The following is a 7,412-nucleotide window of genomic DNA, read 5'->3' as shown; positions in this document are numbered from 1 at the left end:
GCTAGGGTTGGCAGGGATAGATCAGAAGGGTATTATGCCTGGAATTGCCCATTGTTCTGGCCCAGAAGCAATCCTGGGCTTCTGGACACCTTCGGCAATGCTGGTTCTCCTTCCCTGACACCCATCTCCATCTGATGCAGCTGCGAGAAGCCCAGCGTCCCAGAGAAGAGCCCTGATCTTATCCTCCGCTCCTGAGAGCTGTCCTGGGACTGCCGTTGGGAGCTCAGCACACTCAGCACCTCAGGCCTGCACATCTTCAGTGTGGGTCTGTGTTGTTAATGGCTCCTGGAGCAAAAGTACCAGCTCTGCGGTCTGAGGAAGCAGAGGACATATGGGTTTTGCCTGCAACCTTTCTTCTGATAACAGTACCATGTTAGTCCATGGGCTTCCTAGGTGGTTCTAGTGGTGGAGAACTTGCCTGCCAGTGCAGGAGAGACAGAGAGAGGGTTGGATCTCTGGGTTGGGAAGTTCCCCTGGAGAAGAAAATGGCAACCCACTCCAGTATTCTTGCCTGAAGAATCCCTAGGACAGAGGAACCTGGAGGGGCTATACAGTAGGAACCTTGTTGTTGGACAATTCCTGATAATTAAGTTGCCTGGACCCAGCTGTGCCTGCAGCCCATATACTAGTGGCCTTTTCAACTATACAGACCAATAAGCTCCTCTCCCACTTTCATTTTTAAATGATCAGCATTAATTTGTGGGTTTTTATACTTTTTATTTTAACCTAATTTTAGGCATAGAGAAAAGTTGCAATAATGATACAGATTTCCTGTATGTCTTTCACCCAGCTTCTCCTAATGTTAACATCTTATTTTATCAGAGTGCAATTATCCAAACCAAGAAATTAACATTGGTACATGGCATTATGTGAACCATGAAATTCCAGATGTTCAAGCTGCTTTTAGAAAAGGCAGAGGAACCAGAGATCAAATTGCCAACATCCGCTGGATCATTGAAAAAGCAAGAGAGTTCCAGAAAAACATCTATTTCTGCTTTATTGACTATGCCAAAGCCTTTGACTGTGTGGATCACAAGAAACTGAAAAATTCTGAAAGAGATGGGAATACCAGACCACCTGACCTGCCTTTGGAGAAACCTATATGCAGGTCAGGAAGCAACAGTTAGAACTGGACATGGAACAACAGACTAGTTTCAAATAGGGAAAGGAGTATGTCAAGGCTGTGTATTATTACCCTGCTTATTTAACTTATATGCAGAGTACATCACGAGAAACGCTGGGCTGGAAGAAGCACAGCTGGAATCAAGATTGCTGGGAGAAGTATCAATAACTTTAGATATGCAGATGACACCACCCTTATGGCAGAAAGCAAAGAGGAATTAAAGAGCCTCTTGATGAAAGTGAAAGAAGAGAGTGAAAAAGTTGGCTTAAAGCTCAACAATCAGAAAACTAAGATCATGGCATCTGGTCCCATTGCTTCATGGCAAATAGATGGGGAAACAGTGGAAACAGTGACTGACTTTATTCTGGGGGGCTCCAAAATCACTGCAGATGGTGACTGCAAGCCATGAAATTAAAAGACACTTACTCCTTGGAAGAAAAGTTAAGACCAACCTAGACAGCATATTCAAAAGCAGAGACATTACTTTGCCAACAAAGGTGCGTCAAATCAAGGCTATGGTTTTTCCAGTGGTCATGTATGGATGTGAGAGTTGGACTATAAAGAAAGCTGAGCGCCGAAGAATTGATGCTTTTGAATTGTGATGTTGGAGAAGACTCTTGAGAGTCCCTTGGAAATCCAACCAGTCCATCCTAAAGGAGATTAGTCCTGAGTGTTCATTGGAAGGACTGATGTTGAAGCTGAAACTCCAATACTTTGGCCACCTGATGCAATGACCTGACTCATTTGAAAAGACCCTGATGATGGTAAAGATTGAGGGTAGGAGGAGAAGGGGATGACAGAGGATGAGATGGTTGTATGGCATCACCCACTCAATGGCCATGAGTTTGGGTAAGCTCCAGGAGTTGGTGATGGACAGGGAGGCCTGGTATACTGTGGTCCATGGGGTTGCAAAGAGTCAGACATGACTGAGCAACTGAACTGAACTGACATGGCTATTAACTAAACCATAAACTTTATTTGAATTTCATCAGGTTTTCCCCTAGGGTCTTTTTTCTGTTCCAGAATCCCATCTGGGGTCTCACTGCATTTAGTTATTTTTTTCTTAGCCTCCTCCAATTCGGAGCACACTTTTAAAAGCCATTTTGAGTTGGATTTTAGTGCTTTGTGAACTCCATGAGTGGGTTTCCCAGGTGCCTCAGTGGTAAAGAATTCACCTGCCAATGCAAGAGACACGGGTTCGATCCCCAGGTTGAGAAGATCCCCTGGAGAAGGGAATGGCAACGTACTCCAGTATTCTTGCCTGGAGGATCCCATGGACAGAGGAGCCTGGTGGGCTACAGTCCATAGAGTCACAAAAGAGTTGGATGTGACTTAGCAAATAAACAACCACAACAAATCCCATAAATCCTGACAATATCCAAGAGCAATCACTGGGGGAGAAACAAGTGGACCCCAACTAATAAAGTACACTGAACGAAATATTTGCAGAACTCTGGGGCGGGGGGTGAGGGGGAGTGACTGCTTCCAGCTATCAGGACTGAAAAGTAGTTTAACAGACTCAATGGTATCTGAGCTTGATTTCACAAACCTGGGACTTTCGCCTCTTTTCCCATGATGCTTCTCCCACCGAAGTTGGCATTGAGAAAAGGTGAGTAACTGATTCAAGGTCACATAGTGAAAGAGTCAGGAATGGAGACAGACCAAGTCACATATAGTCATACACAGGGGATTGGTTCCAGGACACTCCCCCAGACTCCATCCCCACCCCCTCACCACCTCCTCTGCAGATACCAAATCTGAGGTTATTCAAGTCCCTGATATAAAATGACATAGTATTGGGAATTTCCTAGTGGTCCAGTGGTTGAAAGTGAAAGTGAAGTCACTCAGTCATGTCGACTCTTTGCAACCCCATGGACTGTAGCCTACCAGGCTTCTCAGTCCATGGGGTTGCCATTTCCTTCTCCAGGGGATCTTCCTGACTCAGGGATTGAACCCAGGTCTCCCACATTGTAGGCAGAGGCTTTACCCTCTGAGCCACCACTCTGCAATTCCACTGCTGGGAGCCCAGGTTTGATCCCTGATTGAGAAACTAATCCCTCAAGCCCTGTGGTGAGACTAAAACAAAAAAAGCCATAGTATTTGCACATTGTGGATTTATACTGTGGGCTTCCCTGGTGGCTCAGACAGTAAAGAATCTGCCTGCAATACAGGAGACTCATGTTTGATCCCTGGGTTGGGAAGATCCCCTGGAGAAGGGAATGGCCACTCACGCCAGTATTCTTGCCTGGAGAATCCCGTGGAGAGAAGCCTGGCGGGCTAAGAGTCATGGGGTCGCTAAGAGTCATGGGGTCGCAAAGAGTCAGACACGACTGAGCAACTTTTGCTTTTTCACTTTCCCTTATGCTGGATTTATCTATTTATTCTTGGCTACACCAATGTAGGAGATAGATGGGCTCCAGGTTAGACATTTACAACTAACCTCTTGTTTGCCTTCCCTGAGACAAGAGATAGGTGGGCTCCAGTTAAGGCATTTACAATCAGCCTCCTGTTTGTCCTCCAAAATTGAAGTAACAACAGAAACAGGGTAAATAGCCAGTGTTTGTCGCTAGTAAACACCTTAAGGTAATAGTCATGGTAAGGACACAAGAGAGGCAGAACACTATTTGAGTAAAGGATTAAGGGATGTCCACTTCCTCCTCTTTGGGGACAAGGGAGACACTACACGTGCACAAAAAGGCTCCTTGTGGGTCAAAAGTCAAGGGATAACGCCAGGCCATCTTGAGTCTTACTCCTCCTAGAAGCCTTCACTTCAAGACCCAACTTGGCTGAGGGGTGCATGCGCACCCGAGGGGAGGGTCCCAGGGTAGGTCAGGTGTGGGAAAAGAAACCAGATAATTGGCCTGAAGGAAGACATAGACTCAGAAGAACTGATCTCTCTAAATGTGACCTCACTGCCTCTTTACTTTGCTGTTCCTCCTCACTGCGGGGAATACCCACACACTTCCTCTCCCTCTATCCACCTCTGCCTTGCTCCTACCTCAACTGAACAAACCGTTTCTCCGTGTGCTCTCCCACTTATTGTTGTGCTACGTTTTCAATTGTTTTGTGCTATGTTTTTAATAATAAATAATAAATTTTAATAATAAACCTGAATTTACAGTTTCCGCCTCCATGATAAATGTGTTTTTCATTGGGGGCAAGGATCCAGGGAAAATTAGCTTCTAGCTCCTAGCCCTTGCTGGTCTGGTGGCTAAGATTCCTGGTTTTCATCCGGACTACCCAGATTTAATACCTGGGTAGGGAATTAGACCTTACTTCACACCACAGCTCACTGTTGCCTCACTGAGATCAGCACCATTCAGCTGGGTGGAGCTTAGTTCCCCGAACTGGGATCTAGCTCAGGCCCCTGGCAGTGAGAGCTCGGAGTCCTAACCACTGGACTGCTGGGAATACTCAGTCCTGCCCTATACTTTAAATCATCTCTACATTACTAATAATTCCTAGTACAATGTGAATGCTACGGAAAGAGTTATAGATACAAAGTAAGTGTTGTGAAAATAATTGCAAATACAAAGTAAATGTTGTGTAAATAATTATAAATACAATGTAAATACTATGTAAGTAATTGCCAGTGCAGCAAATTAAAGTTATGCTTTTTGGAAGTTTCTGGAATATTTTAAATATATATATATATTGAAGAGTTCTCTGGAATTCCCTGGTGGTCTGGACTTCCCTGGTGGCTCAGATGGTGAAGAATCTGCAATACAGGAGACCAGGGTTTGATCCCTGGGTCAGGAAGATCCCCTGGAGAAGGAAATGGCTACCCACTCCAGTAATCTTGCCTGGGAAATCCAATGAACAGAGGAACCTGGCAGGCTACTGCCCATGACCACAACATGAGTGACATTCGCTGGTGGTCTAGTGGTTAGTGTTTGCAGTTTCATAGCTGTGGTTCAGTCCCTGCTCTGGGAATTCCCTCAAGCCTTGTGGTACCTCCAAAAAATTTATTTATTTTTGATCCACAGTTGGTTGAACCTGCCAGTTCAACCAACCCACAGATGTGGAAGGGCCTACCTACATATTGATTCCTACCCAGTATATCCTGTTCAGGGAGACAGCCAGCCCTGGCCACCCCATCTCAGTTCCTAGCTCCAGCCTCTGGGGATCAGATTTGAGCCCAGGATGAGCTAAGATCAGACCTGGAATAAGTCCAGGAAGTATGGCCCAAGCCTCTGTTTGTCCCTGGCCTTTTATCTCCCCAGGCAGCTGGGGAAGGTACGGCTCCCCACTGTGTAAACATCTACCCAGGACTCAGGGATCCCCTGGAGAAAGCAATGGCACCCCACTCCAGTACTCTTGCCTGGTAAATCCCATGGACGGAGGAGCCTGGTAGGCTGCAGTCCATGGGGTCACTAAGAGTCAGACATGACTGAGTGACTTCACTTTCACTTTTCACTTTAATGCATTGGAGAAGGAAATGGCAACCCACTCCAGTGTTCTTGCCTGGAGAATCCCAGGGACGGGGGAGCCTGGTGGGCTGCCATCTCTGGGGTCGCACAGAGTCGGACACGACTGAAGCAACTTAGCAGCAGCAGCAGCAGGGATCCCCATGTTCAAGTAGAGAAAAAGGAGAGAGGAAGAGGAAGGCAGAGAGGAATTGGCCTTAGGGTCCTCCCAGACTCCTCTGGGGCTGCTGGGCTGAGCCCAGAGTCACACCGCAGAGCAGAGACATGCAGTGTCAGCACCAGATAAGTCCCATATCATTTTTTCAATCCTTTCATTTCATAGATCTGGAGACTGTCACCCCTTTCCTCCAGGCAGCTCTGCCTGCACAGGCTGGGGTTAAGGGAAGTGGAGCATTTCCTCTCTTATGGGCTCCTAGAATCAGGCCATTGATCTAGGGGACTTCTTCCTGCAATCTGGTGGGGTTGGGTTCCAGCTCACCTCTCCAGCCCCTTGGGAACTCTGAAAATGATGGGGGGAAGTAGCTATGCCCAGCTGAATGGGCCCATCCATTTTAACAATAATTAGGGAGGTGGGAAGCTTCAAACAGATTAATTATATAGGCTAGATTTCAACCTTGATAAACCTCCCTTTGTATTTACTTAGCATCTTTACCCAGGGGCCATAAAGACAGAGACAGGGAGTGCCACCCGGGCAGGCAGCCTTGAGGATGGAGAGGGAGTTAACAGGAGCCTGCCAGGGAAACGGGAAGAGGATTCATTAGAGCCAAGTTGCAGGTTCTCAGGCTGCTGGGACTGCTTAGTCACTAGGCCCCTGGACTGAATTAGCGCTCTCACTGACAGCAGGCATTCACAGACCTTGAGCATAAGGAGGACACAGGAGTAAGGCTAGGGCGAGGTAGAGGCTGGTGCTCTGCCTGGTGGGTCTCAGCTAGGCATCATAGAAACAGTTTGAAGCTCTGGATACAAAGGTCAAAACATAAAAGGAATATCTGCACGGAAAGCCCAGATGTTATACATAATGATGGGGTCGAAGGTGAAACCCCATGGAGGCCTCTAAAGGATGGCTTGACTCTGCCTATACCCAGGTCCTCCATTTAACCAACTCCTGTGGATTAAACACTTACTATGTAGCAAGCTCTGGGGAGATGCTGGGGATACCCAGATAAATAAAGGACAGTCCTTGACTTCAAGAAGTCCCCTGGTCTGGTTCATCTCTGATCTTCCTGTAGCACTGAGCTCTTGAAAGCTTCGCTTAAAAGATAGAGTGAATCACCAAGTATTTTACACTATCTAAAGTGCTTTGATGACCATTATCTCCTCCCAACAACTAGGTGAGAGGCTAAACAAATGGATGTTTTTATTTGACAGAGGAAGCTCCTGCCATTCAGAGGAGTGAAAGTCAAGTGACCTGCTCAAGTTTTCTAGAAGAGACAAGGCAGAGGTTGCAGGATGCAGACCACCAATCCAGCTCTGTGTCAGGTTCATGTACCACCTGACTGCGCACCTTCCATGTGGGGGGCTGTAGTCAGGTCTTGCTTTTATTTCCAGCCTTCTTGTGTAATAGTCCAAACTCATCTCCCTCCTGTCTAGCTCAGTGCCCCTTATCCCTCCTCACACTGCAACCTTCTCTTGCTTAAACGCTTAATGCCTCTCACTGGTTCCCCTTCCCATCACCGGTACTCCAGGACAAAGTCCACTTTCCTTTGCAATTTTTATGAGGTCCTAGGCCTGCCCCCACTCCAGTACTCTTGCCTGGAAAATCTCATGGGCAAAGGAGCCTGGTAGGCTGCAGTCCATGGGGTCGCTAAGAGTCGGACACGACTGAGCGACTTCACTTTCACTTTTCACTTCCACGCATTGGA

The sequence above is a fragment of the Bos taurus genome, chromosome 19 (genome assembly GCF_002263795.3).
Source record: "Bos taurus isolate L1 Dominette 01449 registration number 42190680 breed Hereford chromosome 19, ARS-UCD2.0, whole genome shotgun sequence".
Taxonomy (NCBI): domain Eukaryota; kingdom Metazoa; phylum Chordata; class Mammalia; order Artiodactyla; family Bovidae; genus Bos; species Bos taurus.
Note: the sequence above shows the minus strand (reverse complement) of the source record.